Here is a 23,666-nt window from a genome sequence, read left to right on the forward strand (position 1 = left end):
TATACAAATATGCAATATTTATATACAAATGAGCATCAAGTCCCATGCTCCAACAAATTCTTTGAGGAATCCAATCTCATCCTCTTCTTCCTGTCCTGCCCATCCCCATTGCCTCTTGCTTCCCCTTCGAAATTCAAATTATACACTTAAAAAAATGTGAACTGCAGGACACCTGGGTGGCTCAGGGGTTGAGCATCTACCTTCAACTCAGGTCATGATCCCGGGTCTTGGGATCGAGTCCAGCGTTGGGCTCCCTGCATGGAGCCTGCTTCTCCCTCTGCCTGTGGCTCTGCCTCTCGCTGTGTGTCTCTCATGAATAAATAAATAAAATCTTTAATAAAAAAAGTGAAATGCACAGCTGTATTGTCAGGACACAAATTTCTGGAGAAACAGAAAGTGTGGACAGAGCCGCCATACTTGCCAGCCTCCCGGTGGAGAGAACACCGCAGTCTGCAAAGTGTGGCTGACACAAACCGCACACAAACCCACGTGGCTGCATCTCCTCTGCCCCAACCATTGGCCTCAGCAAGAATCTAAGGACCCGCAGTGACTTAGATCCGGAATCTGACATGGTGCCACGTTTTGTCCACTGGCAAGTGACAAATAACATCTTGCTGAGATGGGAGGGGTAGCGCCTGGGTGTTTCAGATAAGGGTGTGTAGTGCCAGCGATGATGATGATGATGATGATGATGATGATGATGAAACGGTCCTCCCGTTGAACAGCAAATGCAAACAGGAAATAGCTTGGTCATTATGGCGGGGAGGAGATGAGGACCCCTGGGAGAATGGGGAGAACCAGGGGCACAGCCAGGACATCATGGATCATGACTAAAGCCCGCGGCGTTATGATTACAGCCCTGCCATGCCAGCCCCGCCCTCTTCCTGCGTTTGGCTGCCATGTTTTCTGATATCAATTATCACCATTAGGTTCCGAGCACCGTGTGGGTGTTTGAAGCAAACAATCCACGGTCTCTGCCCTCAAAGAACTGAAGGCTTTGGGAGATAGCAAAGGACAAGAAGACCAAGAATATGTAAATCTTCCTACGAATGAGACAAAGTGAGATTTCCGACCAAAAAAAGCAAAACAAGCAAAAGCATTTCACAAAGAAAGCACTTCGATTCTTAGCCAAGGTCACTTTGTAAAAGTTGGCTTTGCTGAATGAATGAATGAATGAATGAATGAATGAAGAGTCCAGACAGATGGAGCAAGATTTTAAATAAAAGTGGTCTGCTGGGGGCACCTGGGTGGCTTAGTCAGTTAAACGTCTGCCTTCGGCTCAGGTCATGATCTCAGGGTCCTGGGATCGAGCCCTGAGTTGGGCTCCCCGATCAGCGGAGAGCCCGCATCTCCCTCTGCCTCTGCCGCACCCCCTGCTTGTGCTCTCTCTTGTGTGTGCTCCCTCTCAAATAAATAAATAATAATTTTTTAAAAAAGTGGTTTTCCAAGATTTGTGAAGAAAACGATACACGAAACTTGCCATCACCAAAGCAGAATAACATGGCGCCACTATGTGTGCAAAAAGTCAGAACGGAGAACACGGTTATCGTGAGGAGCACCAGGTGATGGATGAGAGTGTTCCGCCACGAGACTGTACCCCCGAAACTAATATCCCACTGGATGCTAACCACGGTGGAATTAAAATTAAAAAAAAAAAACTTGGGATCCCTGGGTGGCGCAGCGGTTTGGCGCCTGCCTTTGGCCCAGGGCGCGATCCTGGAGACCCGGGATCGAATCCCACGTCAGGCTCCCGGTACATGGAGCCTGTTTCTCCCTCCGCCTGTGTCTCTGCCTCTCTCTCTCTCTCTCTCTATAACTATCATAAAAAAAAAAAAAAAAAAAACTTAATTTAAAAGACACATTCCAAATGCGGGAAAAAAGAAGTCAGAAAGGAAATGAAGATCAGAAATTCGCGTCTTGACTGTACAGAAGAGAAGATGTGTAGACGGTACTTTGTTCACGCCGAAGCCGGGAGTAAAACGGGAGCTAAGTGGGTCGGGGCGCTTGTTGAAGATAAATTGGAATTGTGTGTTGGTGTTTGAACTTCTCTGAAGAAGGATGAATGCATCTCCCTGTGGTGTGAGTGCTGCTTTGATGCCGGACATCCTTTTGAGCCATATAAATAGTGTGCATGTGCTCGTACATGTGTTGGAACACCCATCCTACACGACACTGTGTTCTAGGGTCTAGAGGCAGGTGCGTGAATAACGACGGCCATATCAGCTGCCTCGTTGGGGAGGCCAACATGGAGACATGGGTTTTGAATGTGCTTTTGGAAGGATGCCCCTGAACGGCTCCTTAACTGGAAGCTTGGAGGACACAGGACCAGGGAAGCACCTCGGAAGGTACTGGAATGGTCCAAGGTGTTGGAGGTACAGATAGAAAAGGTAGTCACTGAGACAGCAGCACCATGATGACGTGCTGGAAGACGTGTGTTGACTTGAGATGCATTTGGGATGCAGAAGCTGTAATTTATGGGATCCCTGGGTGGCGCAGCGGTTTGGCGCCTGCCTTTGGCCCAGGGCGCGATCCTGGAGACCCGGGATCGAATCCCACGTCGGGCTCCCGGTGCATGGAGCCTGCTTCTCCCCCTGCCTGTGTCTCTGCCTCTCTCTCTCTCTCTCTCTCTGTGACTATCATAAATAAATAAAATTAAAAAAAAAAGCAGAAGCTGTAATTTGTGAGAAGAAGTTAGTGATGCACATAAGGGGGACCTCCAAGTCCCTCCACAAGGCACTTGGGTGGGGGGGGGCAAGCATTCCATTGGCCAAGATTGGGTACACAAGACAGGAAGTACATTTGGAAGGTGAGACAGATGACAATCTCAAGGCAGACTATGGAACTGAGTGTGTTCAATGTCTCTTCTAGGGCCAGGAGAAGACCCAAAAGGGTCAGTCGGCTTTGCATGCAAGGGGTTCCTGGGATCGCACAGAAACACGGGGTTTGGGAGGTAATGACAACCGTGAATATGAGCATGTGGCCAATGATACGGCAATAGGACCAGACCGCAGCTTGGGACCAGAGTGTCGGGAGTGGAAAAGTGATCAAAACTACTTGCCAGCACCAAAAATGTTAAAACGTAGAGTTACCCTATGACCCAGCTATCCCCACTTCTAAATACATTGCCCCACAATTGGGAACAGATGTTGAAACCAAGCTAGCACATCCATGTTCATAGCAGGATCATTCACGACAGCCAAAAGGGGGAGACAACCCAAATGTCCACGGATGGACGAAGACATGAACAGAACGGGGTCCATCCGCACAGTGGACTATTACTCAGGCGTGAAGAGGGAATGGCACCCTGGCACGTGCTACAATGTGGATGCACCCTGAAAGCGTGACATAAAAGCAGCCAGACACAGAGGACCGCACATCGTATGGTTCCACTCACACACAGTGCTTAGGATAAGGAAATCCACAGAGAGGAAAAGGGAGTACTGGCACGCAGGGGTGGGAGGAAGTCGGTTGGGGAGGGCTGCTTGACGCGGCTGCAGGGTTTTTCCATCTGGGGCGATGCTCTGGCACAACAGGTGGTGCTTGCACAACACGGCGCACGTGCTCAACGCCACTGAACCGCACACTTTGAGTTTGTTCATGTTAATGCAAATTTCACACCAAGATAGAAAAAAGAGAAGACAAAACAGCATGGCCAGCGTGGGTGGATGAGCATCGGCGACCGAGGATGTGAAAGACTGAATGTTAAAGTAAGAATCACCAACACAGGGCGTCTGGGGGGGGCTCAGTCGGTTAAGCGTCCGACTCGTGGTTTATTTCAGCTCAGGTCACGCTCTCGGGGTCGTGACATTGAGCCCTGTGTCGGGCTCTTTGCTTAGCATGGAGTCCGCTTGGAGTGTCACCAATGCCACAGGGAGTGAAGGAGACGGGCCAGTGCTCTCTTTAGTGATGGCGACATGGTTCATCTGGATGCATGCCACGTCCCGTGGAAGCAGGAGCCAGTGTAAGAGGCACGTGTGCAAGGGATGGGCCACAGGGTGAGGTGCTCATTTCAGGAAAAGACAGAACTAGACCACGGGTATAGTTAAGAAGAGTCCATTAGAGTGACGCACCTTGCGACTCTGCAGCCATCGGCCGCAGTGATGGACAGCTCGGCCCCTCTGGGAAGATGGATGAGTAAGCACCAGCGCCATGATGGACCCCACGGAGCTCGCTAGGTTTGGCTGCCTTGCTCGTTCAAGTGGCTTGGCTCCAGGGAAATACGGTCTGAACAATGTGGGAAGACCCATGGAGACATAGCCAACTCCACCAGCCATGTCAGAGAAGGCTTCACGGAGCGGCGGCATCCATGTCAGGGCCTTGAGTGACCTCCCCATGGCTGCCTGCTGTACAGGTGCCACAGAGCAGAGGGCACAGGACAACGGACATGTCCTGTCCCTGTTCTGGAGGCTGGAGATCTGCAGGCCAGGTGTGGGCAGGGGTGATTCCTCCTGGAGGCTCGGGGGGCGTGTTCCATGCATCTCTGCAGCTTGTAGTGTTTGCCAGTCATTGCTGGTGGTCCTCAGCTTGGGGGGGATGCAACACCGCATCTGCGCCCCCAGGTCCGCCTCGCGTTGCCTGCGCATCTGTGCATTCACTGGGATGTCTCCTCCGTGGACGTCTATCTCTACCTCTGTCTTCTCTTATGGGCACACCTGCCATACTGGACTTGAGCCCACCCTCGTGGTCTCACCTCCATGCTATCCCGTGCAAAGACCCTATTTTTAAATAGGGTCACATTCACAGATCCTGGGGGCTAGGACTTCAGCATTAGTTTTGCAAGACAGAGGGATGCGGCTCAAGCCGCAGCAGGGTGGGAGGCATATGAAGAACCAGGGTAGTTGACAAGCAGATGAAAGTCTCCACCAGGGAGTAGGATGAACAAAGTCAGCGCGTCGCGTTGCGGGACAAGAGGCAGAGCAGCACTGGATGGCTGAGGCAGCTGGACACGAGGACACGAGTGCCAGACAAACAACGTAGGGCCCACGAGATGCAGCCCCCAGGCTGGCCTCTTGTTTTTCCTGGTGTAAAAGCCCCGTGTCTCTCTACCCCATTGCTCACATGGATTTATTGTGGTTTTCAGCCGGCCTTGCCTCACGGCCTGTGACCATCTGGTGGTAATCAAAACGCAAGGATGGAGTCATTATTAAAACCAGCAGGACTATTAAGTGCGGCGTTGTCTTTTGAGCTCCACATTGTTTATAGGGATGGGGCCCAGAGATGTCCGACCCCTGCTGTCCAGAAAAGAAAATCTGGGGAATAGCTAAGTGAGTCATGAGAGGCTGAGGAGGCGTGAAGCAAACAAAGTAATGGAGGCAGAGCCAGCCCCAGGCAGTGCGTGGAGGGAGGCGGGCTCACCCCCGGGTCTCCAGACCTTCCCAGATGACAATGTGCATCTTTTCACTCTGGTCCCTTCCTGGTCCCTTAGCCTGCCGGGTTCTCGGCCGCCAGGGACACATGAGACGAATGGAAGGATGGAAGTTTCCAACCGTGAAGGTTAAGATCAGGTTCCAACAACGCCGGTGATAAAACACTAATAAGTACATCTCCAGGACCGTTCATGATATGTATTGACATATCGGCTGATTGTAAGGAAAAACTAAATACGGATCATCAGGGAAATACAAATCAAGACCACAGTGAGATCCCGCCTCCCTGCTGTTTGTCAGAATGGCTAAAGTCAACAACTCAGGAAACAACAGGTGTTGGCGAGGATGCGGAGAAAGGGGGACCGTCTTGCACTGTTGGTGGGAATGCGCACTGGTGGAGCCCCTCTGGAGAACGGTGTGGAGATTCCTAAAAAACTTAAAAATAGAGCTACCCTACAACCCATTAATTGCACTACTGGGTATTTACCCCAAAGATATAAACACAGTGATCTGAAGGGGCACCTGCACCCCAGTGTTCACAGCAGCCGTGTCCACAGTAGCCAGACTATGGGAAGAGCCCAGGTGTCCATCAAGAGATGAATGGATAAAGGATGTGGGAGATACAGACAATGAAAAATTACTCAGTCACCGGAAAGGATGAAATCTTCCCATTTGCAATGACGTGGACGGAACTAGAGGGTACGACGCTGGGCGAAATAAGAGAAAGACAATGTGGTTTCACGCATATGTGGAATTTAAGAAACAAAACAGACCAATGAAGAAGAAAAAGAGGCAAACCAAGAAATGGACTCTTGACTCTGGGGAACACACTGCTGGGGAGGGGAGGTGGATGGGGGGGTGGGGGAAACAGGTGATGTCGTGATGAGCACCGAGTAATATATAGAATTGTGGAACCACTATAGCGAACATCTGAAGATAATATTTCACTGTATGTTAACTATCTGGAATAAAATATATATATATATATATATATAAAACGTTACCTTAGTCTCCCGGGTAGACCAGAAGTCCCCGTCTTGACTTTCTGTCTGGCGGCTGAATTTCCATTATTGTGCAAGGAAACCGTGTCCTCGGGAGACTCTCTGTCCCGGCTCATTGACCTAGGAGAGAGTCAGGTTGTAAGTGGTCTTGCCCCAAGCCAGAACCCATCCCTCTAATATTGGGGTTTATCGTGTATGCAAACGGGAACTTTATATGTTTCATACCAAGTAGAACTCTTTGCTCTAAAGGGCAGAAAAGGCTCCTTTTCTGGGATCGATGATGCACTTCACAGGTGTCCACCCTCAGTCGGGGTGTGTTGGGCCTGTCAGAGCAGAGGGATGCAAACGTTGCAGGTTGGTGTGGGGATGGGAGGCGGAAGGGGGTGGCCTAGCAGGGACATGGCCCCCCGGGGGTCAGCACAGTAACCAAGGGGCTTCCCATTCCTCATCTGGAGGTCAGAGGGCCCTGCAAATGCTCTCCAAAGCCTCCCCCATTCTTACATTTCAGGTGCTCTTTTCTTTTTTAAGATTTTGTTTATTTATTCATGAGAGACACACACACACACAGAGAAAGAGGCAGAGACACAGGCAGAGGGAGAAGCAGGCCCCACGCAGGGAGCCCGACGTGGGACTGGATCCCGGGTCTCCAGGATCATGACCTGGGCTGAAGACGGTGCTAAACCGCGGAGCCACCAGGGCTGCCCACGTTTCAGGTTTTCACAATTTTCCATGTTTTTCAGTTGGTGTCACTGCACAAACACCATAAGTGAGTCCTCCCGGCCACCAGAGGGGGCTCTGCAGACAGGATTTCCTCCCTCTCAGGAAAATTTGGGCTTATTACTCGTGTTATTCGTAAAGCTTTTTTCCTAATATCCCCAACTGATCTTTGTCTTTCAGTTTTCAATGACTGGTTCTGCTGCTCCTTCAAAGGGGTGCGCTGCGGGGGGTCTCATTTCTCTTCATTTCTTCTCTTCCCCCCTCCAAAAAGTCCCTCCGCTCCTCAAAATACCACCTTTCATAGGGCCTAATGGGTGCTCCAAAACTACATTTCCTGCACGGACTTCTTTGCTTTTTCTAACTGTCCTAGGATGTTTCTCTTAGGCGTCTTGACTTTCTCAAAATTTCATCCTTCTCCAAACCAGCGGTGATATCTGTAGGCGTGTCCTGGGGTGGCTTCAACCGAGTATCTCAAACTTGGTGTTTAAAATACAGAAGTGCATCCCCTCCCCCAGCTCTGGAGACCAGAAGTCAGAGCTCCAAGTTGGGAGGACCACTGAGGTCCAGAGGCTCCAAGGAGGGTCCTTCCTGCCTCTTCCAGTGTCTGGGGCCCCAGATGTTCCCAGTCTGGTGGCCGCATCCATCCCATCTCCACCTCCATCCTCCAGAGGCTCCTCCTCTGCGTCTGCATGTCCTCTTCTGACTCTTGCAAGGACCCCTGTGGTTGGACGAAGGGCCACCTCGTCCAGGATGAGCTCACCTCAAGATCTCCCACTTCATCCCATCTGCAAAGACCATATTCCCAGAGAAGACCCCATTCCCTGGTTCCTGAAGGTCAGGATATGCATCTGTGCATTGGGAGGCCATCGTTCCCTCCGCTGCAAACATTAAACATCTGTTTCCTCTCCTTTGACATGGGCATGGGGCACTCAGAATGGGGTCCGGCCATATGGCCAGAGCCCTCCTGGAGACCCTTTATGCTGCTAGGGTCTCCGCTGGATCATTCAAGGGTCCACCACATGGTGGTGACACACACAGTGGGGAGTGGCCTTGGCCAAGTGAGTGTCTCCCACCCGATACAGGACGTGTTGCATATTTTCACAAAAAAAGCAAACATGAGCGCTGCCAAAACTCCCTCTTTCATCCGTATCACACCTGCATCCTGGCTCTCTGTTAACAACACCATTATTTTTCCCAGCGTGCCAGGCATGAAACTTCAGAGGTCGTCTTCTGGTTTTCCTGGGTCCATGTTTCCCTCCATCTCCTGTGTCCTTTCATCACCTTTTCCACCTGCTCACCTGGGCTGGTCCCCGTTGCTTGAGGACCGAGCCCTGCCTCAGTTTCTTACCTGCTCTGTGAGATTCCTAAGACCCTCCGCTCTGAGGCCCTTTTCCTACCTGGGCAACTGGATTTCCCACTGCTTTCTAACACTTCCATTTTTGTGAACCAAGTAGATTTTTAAAAAATATCTACATGTGCCTTGATAAATTGTGCAATACCGCCACCACCCCCTGCTTTCTGCAAAATTCTGAATCCCGGTCAATAGACAGCAATGTGTTCAAAATAGAAGGATAAAAGGAGTGTTTCAGTTCAGGGTCTTGGAAGCCTGCAGGGACATTGATATTCAGCAGTGGGGAAAATGCGGGTCAGCAGAGGCACGGCCAGGTCAACCCACTGCCGCTGTGGGAGCCAGTCTAGACGGAAGCATTGTTTGAATAGATAAAGGTCACTCACCCCAGACAAAGATGTGCTCAGCCTCAGCCTCGGAGGTCACTGAGAACAAAACAAAAGAGCAAAAAAACAAACAAACCACCACCTGCTATTCTTTATATTCACATACACCAGGTTCCTATCAGGTCATTGAGAATGAAACAAAAGAGCAAAAAAGAAACCAAGGCCCACCTGCTATTCTGTGTATTCAGATACCTCGCTTCCTATCAGGTCTGAGTCTCAAATTTTATTAGGGGCCAAATCAGAAAACTATATAAAAAACATTATTTTTTTGTAAAGATTTTATTTACTCATGAGAGACCCAGAGAGAGGCAGAGACCCAGGCAGAGGGAGAAGCAGGCTCCATGCAGGGAGCCCAACGTGGGACTCGATCCCAGGACCCTGGAGTCATCCTGAGCCAAAGGCAGATGGTCAACCACTGAGCCACCCAGGGGCCCCAAAAAACTGAGACTTGAAACAATCCCTCATTGATTCATAAAACTGAGAAGAGAACACCATGGTCTGTTCATGGATGTCACAGTCATTCATCAATTGTTCAATAGATACGTATCGATCCTGTGGCACTGGACCCATATTACGACAGATGGAGAAAGACAGAAGTTCTATCCCTGGTTAACGGAGTTCACAGCCCCGACCGGATCACGCAAGTCATTCCTCCGTTTTAGGTCAATGTGATGGGAGTCATTTCCGACCTTGGGTTGGTACAGGTGCCCGCATCCCAACGATCTTGTCAACCTGTGAATTCACGACAGTCTAATTTCCCCAATGCGACCTGAAGATGAAATAAATATCCTTACACGATTCGAGTTTGTGACACAGGAACGCGATCGTGATGACACATGTCGAGTAACGCCGGTGGCATCTTCCTGCCAATGGCACATACGATGACTTGGGACATTTGAAAGGCACCGTGTAGTAGGACGAGAAAAATCCTACATGAAGGCGAATCACGTAGCACTTCCGTGTATATGATGGGGAGACTCAGAAGACTGGGAATATCCTCGTCGTTAAGCGGTGACGGCGCAAGCTCCAAACGGCCCTTCTGTGTTCTTTCCCTGTGTGTTTCCCCGCTCCGCCGTGCTCCTGCATTGTCACGGGTGGATGTTTCTCTTTGCAGCATTTCCGGGTGCGGCGGGATTTAGCGCGGGACCCACGTCAAGACACATTAGCAAAGATGCTCACTTTCCAGAGGGACCTTGCTCTGGGGAGACAGGGGTGAGCTGCCCTTCCACTTCTCGTGCCCGTTCCTATTATTTCATTCCTCATTGGGAGGCTCCCACTGGGCCGTGCGCCGCAGGAGGACGGTCGGGTCAGCCACCGCCTGGCCGTCCCCGCTACCACAGCGACGCGTGCCTGTCCAGAAAACACCCGCGCGTCTTTCCTTCTCCGACGGGAACTGAAAAGTGAGGGGTTGATGCGGGCATCGCCTGAGGACTTGTCCCTCTTGAGAAGCTGTACCTGCCCCCTTCCCACCCCCTGCGGTCATGCTCTGCTCATTTCCATCAAAAACAAGCCGAGTGGAAAACGCGTTCCCTTCTGCTCAGTTCACCGGAGACGAGTCAAGACCTGCCACTGACATTTCCAGCTCTACTCAAGGTTGCAAGGAAGAAAGGAACGGATGAATCACTACTTCCGAGGACAGCGAGCGGAGCTCTCGACGTGGGATCTGACCCTTGGAGACAAAGCAAATGGGAGTTTGGGCAAAACGGGCAAAATCCCATCTGAGCAAATCCCATCTTTGCCGGAAAGCCACGAGGCGGACAACTCCCCCTAAAATAAAGCAAAGGGGATTATCTCCAAGAGGAACCCGGTTAACCACGTTTTATGGGGTCGATGCAGGCACAGGGAGACGATTACGGTTTCTGGGAGGTGAGACTTTCATAGCAACTCGGGAAAACCCGCAGATCCCCGCAGGGAGTCTGTTCTCGGCCACTCCTCACACGTCTGTCACCGAGAGCGCTCAGACCCAAATACCTTCTCTTAAGTCTCTAAATTTGCGTGAACGATGAGATTAAACTTGCAGGCTTTCTAACCGTGGGGAGGCGATGCTGACAGCTCAAATTACAGGTTTTCACAGCCCCGGTGTTGTGCCTTATTTTTGCTTCTCGGAAACAAGAAATAGGCGTGCATAAATTAACCCGAAGAGATACTGCAGCCAATAATTAGCCACGCTTGCAGTGCAAAGTATGGGGTTGGTAGCGTGAGTCACAGAATATACAATTTTCTCCTGATCCGGCGCAGAAAATACATCGCATTCAGATGGCTCTTGTGTCAATCATAGCGAAAACCAAATCTACCCCCACCCCCAAATTTTTTTGATAAGAAAACCCCCAAAAGCCCAGAACCCAAACAACAGGCCCTGCATATTGATTAGAAGTCCAGATTCATGAGCATCTTCGGGGACACGTGTCTTTGGGGTCTTGGGGTCACTGGCTATGGGAACGCAGATCCTTTTCACTTCCTGTCTCTGTGTTCATATAACTGACCCGCCGTGCATTTGAAATTCCTAAAATCCACCTCACTTTCTCACATGCGTCATTCTTGTGATGTAGTGACGAATGCTATTTGCTTAATCAATGTTCATATTCTGTTTTTTTTTTTTTTTTAGAAAAAAAAATTTTTTTAAGTCCGCTCCACATGGGGGCTTGAACTCACAACCCTGACACCAAGACCTGAGCTGAGGTCAAGACTCAGATGCTTAACTGAACCAGGTGGAAGCCCCTCCATGTTCATATTCTTGGCAGTGATATTCCTATAAGTTTCAAGAACTCTTTCCCTGTGCGTTTTAAATAGAATTTTGAATCATTCTTTGGAAACTCTCGCAAATCATTTGCAAGCACTTCTCCTCGCCCCAAGCTCTGAATAATATCCATACCTTGAGGGATCCTTGGAGGTTTCAGAGAACTGAGTTAGGAACTCTATGAGCTGGAGCGTTTTTATGCAGAGGTAAATCTTTCCAAATTTATTTCATCACTGAGACGGGTTTATTGACCTTTGCTTTGTTTTACTAATTTTTGGCAGCGCATGCTCTTCCTGCAATTGTCCATTTAATTCTGCTTTCCAGGGGCATTTGCATAGACCGCTGCCAATTGCATTGATTTTCACGATTAATGCACCATTTCCAAGTCCGTTTGGGGCACATGCACCCTGTCCTTCTTTTCAAGTTGCTTTCCACTGGTTTATGCGACATTTTTTTTTGTTTGTTTTCAGAAAACTAAGTGTCTGCTCTATCACACACACTTCTTAAAAATATTTACTGGGCCTCTCTTTTGGACCATGCAGTGTTCTAGAAGGTGGACATAAAACGATGCCTGCAATAGCGTCCACCAAGTGGATACTGACAGCAATGCACCTGCGGGAGTGTCTCGGGGGGCAAGCATGGAAAATACATGCGTGTCTGTACAAGTGCAGGAAATGTATAATATGTCGTGATAGGTGCTATGGAATCCTGGTAAACAGGATGAAGACTTAAAAGTGATAAAGCGTCTAAGACAAGGTAACATTTGAACTCAGACCAGAGAGGGCGGAAGCAGCCAGTGATGCTCATCTCTGGGCGTTGTAAGTCCTAGCAGGGGGAACAGCCAGTGCAAAGGTCCTGAGGTGGATTGCGATCCCTGCAGAGAAAAGGAGATCCCAGTGTCTGAAATAAAGAGACAAAACCAAATGCTGGTGGAGTTGGAGGTCAGACAAGTAACTTGCGTCCATGTCAGGCCCCTGTCGGCTTTGACACCAAGGTAGGATTTTATATTCCCAACAAATGATTTATCATTTCTGCTCTTCGTCTACATACTCATGTACTAAACTCCTCTTTTAATCATGAAAAAAAAATCATTTTCTTCCTTTCCTCAGATTTGTTCTGCTTTAAAAACTCCTCAGTCTGGTGCTTCATTCATTACATAAAAACTAAATTCATGCCAAAACAGTCAATCCCCTTCAGGCTCCGATGGGAGTAACTTTTGCCCCATCCTCAAATTTATGAAATGGTATTTATTTCCATTTCCTCCCCCTGGCCCAAAGGCCTTTAAAAGAGACTTTAAAAAATTCCAGTCCTGTAGTAGTTGTGTTTGTTAATACCTTGTGATTAAACTCTAACTTCATGACATTATGGCCAAAAACACGGTTAATCATATTTACACTGTTTGGATTCATGATGTTTTGCTTTTGAGCTAATATATGGTCTGAAAAAAACATAATGTGTATTTTATGGATATGGATTTGATTATACAGCCATTAGATTTCCCTTCTGCTATATAATTTGAATCCTTAATATCCCTATTCCCTCCTTTGTCTTCTTCAATCTGTCATGCACAAATGTCTTAATAGGAGTTTTATTTTTGGTCACAGGGAAGATGAGGTTATTTGACCCAGTAGTCCTGCTGAAACAAATTGAATGTGCTGGAGAAGCCGATCTGTAAAGCATCTTATTAAAAGCATCACAGCACTGATGGGACGGCATGATATCATCTGACTATGGTCTCCAGGGAGGCAGCAATGCAGAGAAGTAACGGGATCCCTGGAGCCACCTTCTCCCCAGAGGGCAGCTGGTGAACTGATCAAAATTAAACCTCGTTTTTAACATCTCCCTCATGTTTCCAGAAAGAGAAGACAAAGGCTTTATGTCCTGATCAAGGTAGAGAGTCTAATGGAGGGGTTTTCCTGTACCGAGCTACAATTCTGAAGTGTTCTAACAGCAGTTCTCAAAGTCTGGTACAGAGAACCTCGAGGGGGTGGTTCCTTGAGTCAAAACTATTTTCTTTTCTTTTCTTTTTTTTTTTTTTAAGGATTTTATTTATTTATTCATGAGAGACACAGGCAGAGGGAGAAGCAGGCTCCCTGCAGGGAGCCCAATGTGGGACTCAATCCCAGGACCCTGGGATCATGCCCTGAGCCGAAGGCAGATGCTTAACTGACTGAGTCACCCAGGTGCCTATAAGATTTTATTTCTAAGTAATCTGTACACCAAATGCAGGCTGAACTCACAACCCTGAGATCAACAGTTGCATGTTCCACCAACTGAGCCAGCCAGGCAACCCTCCAAATCTTCTCAGTTTGAACTGCTGATGCAGTAAATAGTTATTGACATAAATCACATAGACAAGAGTTGGGGTGCTTCATCGTTATTCAGAGTGCAAAGAGTTCCTAACACCAAGAGGTTGGAGAGACACTGACTACACTGTCAATATAAGAGTGGACAAGATGCACATCTGGGTTCCATTCTAAGAATCTACAGAAGAGATGCACAGGCACAAAGCTAATAAGGCAAAGGGAAGATCTTGCAAATTTCTAAACACCTGTGTTCCCTCTTGCAGAGTAGTAGTGGAAATTCACACCACGTAGCTGGTACTCCTCCTCCCAAATCCCGAACTCTGAATTTAGTTTAAAATATTCCTGAATTGATAGTGTCCTCAGGCACAGTGATGAAATTTGAAAATTTGAAAATCAAATATATAACAACTTCTAGAGCAAAGGTACCTAACCATTCAGAATGAATAATATCACGGTATTACACATTCAGGCTGAGTTTCAACCCCAAAGAGACACCCAGAAGGCCCAAACACATATCTTCTCTGGAGGAATGTCCCTTTCTTCTTGGCACAAGGAAAATGAGCAGTGCAAGTGTAGAGATTACTAAACTCATAAGGACTTAAGTCAGTGTGAGCCAATTCCAATGTGCGTGAGACATGGAACAAACAGAGCAACGAGGATTTCACAGGTCTGAATTGTCAGCTGCAGATGATCGTGTGACCAACCCCGAAGATTTAAAAAAGACCAAATCAAGCTCCAAGAAATGGAAACTACACACAGTGACGTTTGAAACTCAGTGGACGGGGTTTAAAAAGAGGATGAGACATAACTGAAGAGAGAATTAGTGAATTGGACGGTTCGGTGATCCGGAAGCCAGCACAGTGGGACCTAGAAATCAAACACATGAAAGAGATGTGACGAAGCGCCAAAGGTACAAGAAGAAGAAGAGCTAACAAACGTTAGAAAGATGGGGGAGAGAGAGTAAGCCAACAGGAATATTTTCAGAGATAATGGCTGAGAACCAACCAGAATCGAAAAGGCAGATACCTACATGTACAAGAAATAACGTCAGTCTCAAGAAGACTAAAATTATGCACACGTAAAATACACACATGTACCCATCATACGAAATTTTAGAATATCAAGGACATAAAATAATCTACCTTAAAAGCAGGCAGAGAACAAATTATATATATATTTACGTACATTTTAAATTTTATTTTGTATATAACGTATATATGAATTATATATATATTAAGATGAAATATTTTATATTTAGTTTATTTTATAAAATATGTATATATTTTTTTCAAAGGCTTGAGAGTAAGCTTCACAATTGACGTCTATCAAGCGGTGGAAGCCAGAAATTTGAGAAGAGAGAAAAATAAAATAATTTAAGGATTGAAAGGAAATCGGAAAAAAAAAGTAATTTAAGGATTGAAAGGAAATTGGCCCCCGAGAAAATACCTTCCAAAAACAGGGGCCGAAATCAATACGGTTGCAAAACCACGACACTCTGAGAACAAATTTCTCGAGTGGACCATCCCAGAAGGAAAATGTAAAGACTGTGTATGAAGGAAACTGAAACGAACCCAAGTTGGACGCTGGGAGAAGACAAGAGGTGAAGAAATCAGAAAGTGGCAAACACACAGGCAGATCTACACAAACACCGAATGCGTAACACAGTATTACTCATGTCCTGTGGAGGTGGAACATCTGGTGATAAAACGAGGAGCCGCATCTGAAATTAGTGCTTACCAAAGAAAACTTTCCACGGAAAAAGATTAAAAGTAATTTTTACAGCGGGCAAACTTTAGACAAGTGACGTCATGCCTGATGTTACCCATGTGGTAAGGGTTGGTGAAATCCGTATATCCCACCGCAGGGGTCATATACATGGTGACCGCGTAGGGCCCCAGAGCTCCATCTTGCTGCAGGCTCTACTGGAATGCTTGGGAATGGAAACGGGGGGATGTCTTAATGGATAGCGTCTACACTGAAATAGATGCCAGCAGGAATCTTGCAGGAGGTGGCATCCCTCAGAACCCTGCTCAGCAGCCATTCTGCTGTACCTGGCACGCATGCACACGCGTGCACACACACTCACACACACACACACATACGACTGCAGGCGGAAGTCTCCACTTACTGTTGACCTAGCGATTGACTTGTTAAACCCGGCATATTTCATTTCCTTTCAGATCGGCAGCAGGCTGCCAATCAATGCCGAGAGCTACCTGGTGGGAAGGTGACAGAGGGAGGGGGACACATCGCTGTATATGCTAAAGGGGAAATTTTGGTTGCAAAGAATGAGACTTTGGAAGTGAGTAATGCGATTCCACGTGTCACATCAGACAATTCTACGTGATAGCTCCTTTCCATGAGTCTTTCTTCATGGGGTGAAATGCTCTACTCTGAGTCCTCCCTCTGCTGACTTGCTCACTGGTTAGTTTATTAAAAGAATTAATAGTGATGGGAGACCAATATCATTGATCTGCTCTTATATATGACGTGCTTATAGCTCAGTTACTTTTTAAAAAAATCTACAATGTTTTTCTTTTTAACTTGGGAGATACGGTCTGATGGTCTGTCTAACCTCACTTCACAACGTCAGCTTTACACAACTCATGCTGCCATCTGTACAAGAATCACAAGAACCCCCACGTCACAACAGCAAGTGCTCACACACGTGGAACCCAGCCCAGAGTCTCAACACTTTCAATTTATGGGAGTAATTTTGTACATTCCTTGAATCGCCTTTGATCACCCAGGGTAATCGTATCTGAAAAGATGCAACATGTTTGACTTCCTTCTTTGGAAACTGAATTTTAAAGGACGTTCGACAACTGCTGTTGAACAGAGCATTTCTCAGCAGAAGCATCTTTCCATGGCGATGTTCACATCAATGTATATAGTCTCATTTCATATAGACTAATATCTTCCTGGTTAAATATTTGGGGAAAAATATGAACCAGGGACTCCTGGGTGGCTCAGGTCCCACATTGGGCTCCCCACAAGGAGCCTGCTTCTCCCTCTGCTGTGTCTCTGCCTCTCTCTGTGTGTTTCTCCTGAATAAATATATAAAATATTTAAAAATGAACCAGTGAAGTAATACATAAAACTGGATAACTCCTGAATTTTACTTGCTTTCACGTCTTTGGACAATCATAGTTAAGTCATCACCACTTGATGGTTTCAAACAACATTATCTGGATACTGATGCCATGTCAGCCAAGAAGAACAGAGACAAGTAACACCTCTCTCCCCCTCATGCCTTGCCACACACACAGTCAATAACATTGCTCGTTATTGGTCTGTGGTCATCAGTGGATGCCCAGTGGCACTCAAAAAAATGTTAGCATTTGAAAGACAACTCATTCCTTATAAAATCCAGAGCAGAAGCCCTGTAAGAAACATTTTGATACTTGTCTTTATTTAGACCAAAAAAGATCTTACATGACAACTCAAAACTGAAGTGTGCACGATCTTATTTGTTGATATGTGCTTCATAACTTGGCAAAAAGTATCCTCCTCATTGTCATTACCACCACCATCATCATCATCACCACCATCATCACCACTGTCACCACCACCATCACCACCACCATCAGCACCATCACCACCAACATCACCATCACCGCCACCACCATCACCAACATCATCATCGTACTATTCCCACCATTACCACCATCATCACCATCATCATCACCATCACCACCACCATCATCACCAACATCATCATCATACTATCACCACCATCATTACTGCCATCACCAACATCACCACCACCATCATCACCACCACCACCACCATCATCACCACCATCATCACCACCACTACCACCACCACCACCACCATCACGAACATCATCATTGTACTATTCCCACCATTACCACCATCATCACCATCATCATCACTATCACCACCACCATCATCACCAACATCATCATCATACTATCACCACCATCATTACTGCCATCACCAACATCACCACCACCATCATCACCACCACCACCACCACCACCACCATCACCACCACCATCATCACCACCACTATCACCACCACCACCACCATCACGAACATCATCATTGTACTATTGCCACCATTACCACCATCACCATCATCACCACCATCATCATCATAGTATCACCATCATCATTCCTGCCATCACCACCAACATCACCACCATCATCACCAACATCACCAATATCATCATCGTACTATCACCACCATCATTACCCCCATCATCATCATCATCATCACCGTCATCACCACCATCACCAGCTGCCACCTGGGCTTCTAGAAGAACAATCTGACCCCATAGGACCTTCTCTCTCTCTACTTTATCCCAGGAAGACAATGGTCTGACTGATTTCTTCCTCTGAGCTGTGGAGCATTCTCGGTGACCTAGAAACAACTAAAAATGATGATCAAACCTCCTTGGGAGACACCGTCTAAGTGGCCTGTTGACAAATTGGTCTGGTCTGAGCATCCTAAATGATTTTCAGTGCCATTTCTGTTCTTGTACGCTCATTTGTTGTGCTGTCACTCTACAGCTCCTTGGGAATAAATTAATGAAAACTGAACTGAATGTTGTCTTTTTCTCTCCTTTAACTTCCCTTCAACAAGTATTGGTTTTTCTCTGTGAGAACTCACTGTCCCGAACAAGTGTAGGCACAGAAATCTTCATTTTGCTACTTCGCCCTTCTGGGAAAAATAGCAGGAGTTAAGGATGAGCCATCTCTGGTTATGGCCATCTGGATACTAAAATACTCACTTGGCTCCATCAACTAATTTTGAACAGTGGCTTTAGATACATGGTGTGCATCTGCGAAAGTGAACTTAGATATAAGTCAGAGAAGGGAGCCAAAAAAACCTATGCTTGGAAAATACACTAGAAAAGAACTGGAGGAGAAAATTAAATACAACGGTATTTATTTAGATCAGACGTGGTTGTATCTGACTGGACCAAATGCACAATCTTCTTATGGGCACAGCTCATGCTACACCTGAGTGCCGTGGAAGAGCCACAGAAAATTAAGGGCGCCAAATAAACCATTTAGTTTTGACCTTCTGTGACTGACAGTTGCATTTTGGCCCCATTTAGTGAGACCTGGTAGTGTCTTCTTAGCAATGTTAGGGCTTGGGGGTCCAAATGTTAGTGAATCTGTGAGGACAACCTACCTGACTGCAATGAATCAACCAGGCCTGCCTGCAATCTCACAGGTTGAAATGATTGTTCAAGTAGATGAATGGTATCAGGTTGCCAAGGTGTAGTGGCAAAGTGTGCAGGTGGTGATGGTGATGATGAGGACACTTTTTGGCAGTCAGGGAAAGCCATGCAGGAAAAGTTTGGAAATAGAGGTAGGGATACCTCTCTCATTGGATGAGCCACCCATCTGTGCATCTATCCACCCATCTACTCATCTCTCCATCCATCCCCCCCATCCATCTACCTACCTAAGCATCCATCCATCCATCCATCCACCCATCCTTCTACCCATCTATCCACTCATGTCTCCATCCATCTACCCATCCTACCTAACCATCCATCTATCTAATCATCCACCTACCCAATTACCTGCCCAGAGAATGTAAGGTATCTGTAAAGATGTGCTTGCAGGAAATTCAGACTTTGAAGGGAGAGTGACCCCCTCACAATTCAACTTCACAGACTGTAATAAAACGCTGGGGTTCAGCTACAGGAAGCAATAAACTATTTTTGAGTAGCTTAGTTTTAATTTATTTAAGGAGCAAATATAATTTTTTAAAGATTTATTCATTTATTAGAGGGGGGAGGGGAAAAAGGAGAAGGAGAGGATCTCAACTGGACCCTGCACTGAGCACAGAGACTGACCAAGAGGCTCGATCCCAGGACCCTGAGATCATGACTTGAGCCAAAATGAAGAGTCTGATGCTCAACTGACTTCACCACCCAGGTGACCCACAAAAAAAAAATTTTTTTTAATATATCTCTCTCGGGGGTCCCTGGGTGGCTCAGCGGTTTGGTGCCTGCCTTTGGCCCAGGGCACCATCCTGGAGTCCCGCGATCAAGTCCCACATCGGGCTCCCAGCATGGAGCCTGCTTCTCCCTCTGCCTGTGTCTCTGCCTTTCTCTCTCTCTCTCTCTCTCTATGTCTATCATGAGTAAATAAATAAATCTTTTTTAAAAGTCTCTCTAATATAATGTCCAAAAGCATGAGGCCAACTCAACCAGCAAGAGAAGCAAGGTGTGCAGAGGATTTATGGAGTTCACATTTAGGGACTTCAGCACAAACATGCATCCTGACTTCTACTGGAGGAAAAGACAACTTACACAGGGATTTCCCCTGTTAGGATGCAATCCCCATGATGGAGCGCCCTGTCTGAGTCAACAGAGGAACCAACGACCACCGCCATCCTTGAGAACCATTAGCATCAGAATGCTGGGGGCAAGGTGCCCAGCTTTTTTGGCCCATAAATGGGTACATGGAAGGGAATGAGGAAGGTGAGTAGGTTCCTACAGACTGGTGATAGTCTGGATACGCTGCAAAAAACCCAGAGAAATAGCTCCTACAGTCTGTTCAGGATGGAGTTTCAGATGGGGGCATCCAAGTGGCATCCTCCCGCTGCGAACTTGATAGTACAAGAAATCAGTCTGCCCAAGATTTAAAACCGAGAAACCCACACTCACATCTCACCAAATGGACGCGACCAGCCATCTGTTGAACGCAGACCAAGAAGAGCCTGTCTATAACTGTTTAATTGAAGAGTTGGGGAACACCCAACATTCCAATTAAGACGACCTGGCTCTGATCTCCTGGAGGCAGGCAGAAACGTGACTGGGATTTAAGATGTGGGAATCCAGTTAATCATGTTATTCTGGGTGTGCAGAAAGGCTGTGTTAATTAGAACAGACACAATCAGCTTCAATCACGATTGCCCGCAACGTTCAGGGGAACAAGGAAACCTTCTGCATCATGATGGATGTTAATAAGTTGTATATATAACTCAATATCCTCAGAGTCTCAAGTTAGTACATATATAATGTAAAGTGTATTATAATAGAAAAATACACCAGTTATGAATCATATATGTCATCTATTTGCATCTGCATGTAGGATATCTTTCTATGGCTGCGTAGGCTGAGCATATTAATACATGGGGTCAAATAGTCAAGAGGCATCTACACTGCGGGGCATGTCACAGGTCTAACACGGTAAATGTCCACTATGAGCTCCCAAGGAGAGGAAATCCAACAAGAAGTGTCTCTTCAACATTTATAGGTGGAGTCTTGTGATATCTGCTGACCATCTTTCTGCTTTTGTATTCTGTGGAATGCATTTTGGGACAATCTGGCAAAGAACTTAGAAAAGATGACACCCAAGGACTGAGCCTTGGCAGTGGGGTCATCACTTATCTGTCCCTGACTGTGGGGCGCACTTGTGGGCCTAGTGATGCCTAACCTTGTGGGAGAGCCTGTCCTGATGCCCACCTAAGTCCCCTCACCCCTCCCTTCACTGTAATGGGAGTTTTGGGTCAGACACGCTATTCGGGTGGCCAAGGAGAGGGAGAAGAACCCAAGTCTGGAAGGAATCCTGGCATCCTGGTAAGAAAAGGGAGGGGGGGGATCAAAAGAATATGAGACAGAGAAGACGATGGTCTCAACATTGAGCAGAATCACGGCAGCCCAGACTGGGACCTGACACAGGATGGGGAAGCCCGTGGATAGAACGCCCAAGGGAGATGGAGCAGATACCAGCAGGAAACACATCCCATGAGCATTTGGATTTGCAAGCTTGCGAGGCGAAACCACGCAGGGCCAGTTGCAGGAAACCGAGTTGAGGTTGGTGGCAGCTATGAGGTTGGCAAAGAAAAGGGCCCTGTCTTCACTAGACAGCGACCCTCAACTATACCTGTGGTTTTGGTTTAGAGATTTTTTTTTTTTAAGATTTTATTTATTTATTCATGAGAGACAGAGAGAGGGTGAGAGGCAAAGACACAGGCAGAGGGAGAAGCAGGCTCCATGCAGGGAGCCAGATGTGAGTCTCGATCCCGAGTCTCCAGGATCACGCCCCAGACCAAAGGCAGCGCTAAACCGCTGAGCCACCGGGGCTGCCCTGGTTTAGAGATTAAGAAGAAATTCCATCCCGTCTCGTTAGAATTGTGAGGTCATAAAAAAAAAAAAAAAAAAGAATTGTGAGGTCATGGCATGGACTTTCAAGGGAAGTCTTAAGTTTCATTTTCTGAGTGTTGTGCTGTTTTGAAAAAAGTGAAAAAATTTTCTTCCAGCTGTGCCTTGAGTTCAGTCCTACGATGGAGCCGCAGACTTTACCAGGAGGGCCCACGCACAGGAGAATTCTTGCAAAAAATAAAAAAAATTAAAAAATAAAAATGAGTGGCAGGTGAAATTGCTTTGAGCTGCCAGAAAAATCTAACAAACAGCCCGCTGTCAATTACTTGTCATGGGCTTCTCGGTGCTTTGCTAAAGCTTATTTTAGCTTTTGGGAAAAATCTACTTATCCCAAAATAAATGCCTGCAGTGGGTTGCTGTAGGAGAAATAGAGCCGCATCGTTCACTGGAAGGCTGTGCAGAGAAATGATGCTGGTAGAAGCACACCTCCTAAATTACCTTAGAAAATACCAAAGGAGCTAAGCTACCGTGACCCTTCACAATAAAGAGCACGCGGCACACTCGCTCTTAGAAACTGCAAAAGGAATAAGGTTCATAAACTGCATCACGCACAGCCAGAATTGGAGGGTCCTCCTCGAGTCTTAGGAACTGTGCTGACCTGACACCATATACTCATCGATCTAATTCCGGCAACAGAGTCGCGTGCAACTCTATACGAGACATCTGTTCTTATTTATCTTTTACTTTATTTCTTAGGATGGCAGATGCCGTCCAGCAGAAAATGGAACCAGGGAGGGGAAAGTTTACAACCCCAGAACCTTCCCGGTTTTGGTCCGGGTTTGAGACTTTTCAGATCCTGGAGGCAAACACCCAAACGACACCCTTGGATGTAGACATTGCATGACATCATGTCCCAGCGAGAAGAGCACATTTTATGCCAGCCATGCCTCTAGTGATACTATTTTAAGTCATTTTGGAAAAAAACATCTCAAACTCTACTGTCTGATTCCCAAACTGGTACATGACCCAGGAGACGAGCAGGGACACCCAATGATATGACGGATTTTCCTTCCTCATCCCGTATCAGATAGCTGACCGTTTTGGGGAGCTCTGCTATATAAACATTTATTTTATTTTCCCGAGCATTATAACTGTTTTTCTCCAAGTCCCGAGCTCCCCCTCCCGCCCCCGCGCCACGAAAATGCGTATCCTTCTCCTTTCCAACTAGGAACTCTGAATCTCGTGGACACATTCCAAAAAGGTGCATATCACTCCCTCTTGGCCAATTTTTGTCATCATGTCAGAAAAAAGATGCTAATATAACTACTGGGGGTCACTAGTCGGTTGGGGACAGAGTAACCCCACGGTGTAAGCCGATAATGTCCAAAATCCAGCGTGGCCCATCTCTCCATTGATTACGGTAGATGAATTTTGATGAGTCCGGCAAAGCAAGTATGTATGGGTGAGGACGTTTCATATTCTATTTTCCAGCATCCTGACAACAGGAAAACTACAGAACATTTCTGTGGACATATGGTTGCCTCCTCTTCTCCAACACCCAAGGTATTTCTCAAGAAACAGAGAATTTAGAATGTTCCATAGCGTTCTAAATGGACACCGCAACCTGAGCCATCTGAGACAGTCCTATAAGCTTTCTATCTAAATATAAATAGGGAGGTTTGGTGATTCATCTCTCAAATTCCGCTTTATTT

At 46.8% G+C, this 23,666-nt stretch overlaps 1 protein-coding gene across 2 annotated transcripts in view; it reads right to left on the bottom strand.

Moving 5' to 3' along the window:
* Nucleotides 1-23,666, bottom strand: part of DHRSX (dehydrogenase/reductase X-linked) — a 214,404-nt gene that overhangs the window by 14,285 nt on the left and 176,453 nt on the right. For both annotated transcript variants that reach the window (XR_011998211.1, XR_011998210.1), the window contains exon 7: nt 6,371-6,487. The gene's annotated coding sequence lies outside the window, so the exon portion shown is untranslated. The remainder of the gene's footprint in view (nt 1-6,370; nt 6,488-23,666) is intronic.

Source organism: Vulpes vulpes, chromosome X, assembly GCF_048418805.1.
Source record: "Vulpes vulpes isolate BD-2025 chromosome X, VulVul3, whole genome shotgun sequence".
NCBI classification, from domain to species: Eukaryota; Metazoa; Chordata; class Mammalia; order Carnivora; family Canidae; genus Vulpes; species Vulpes vulpes.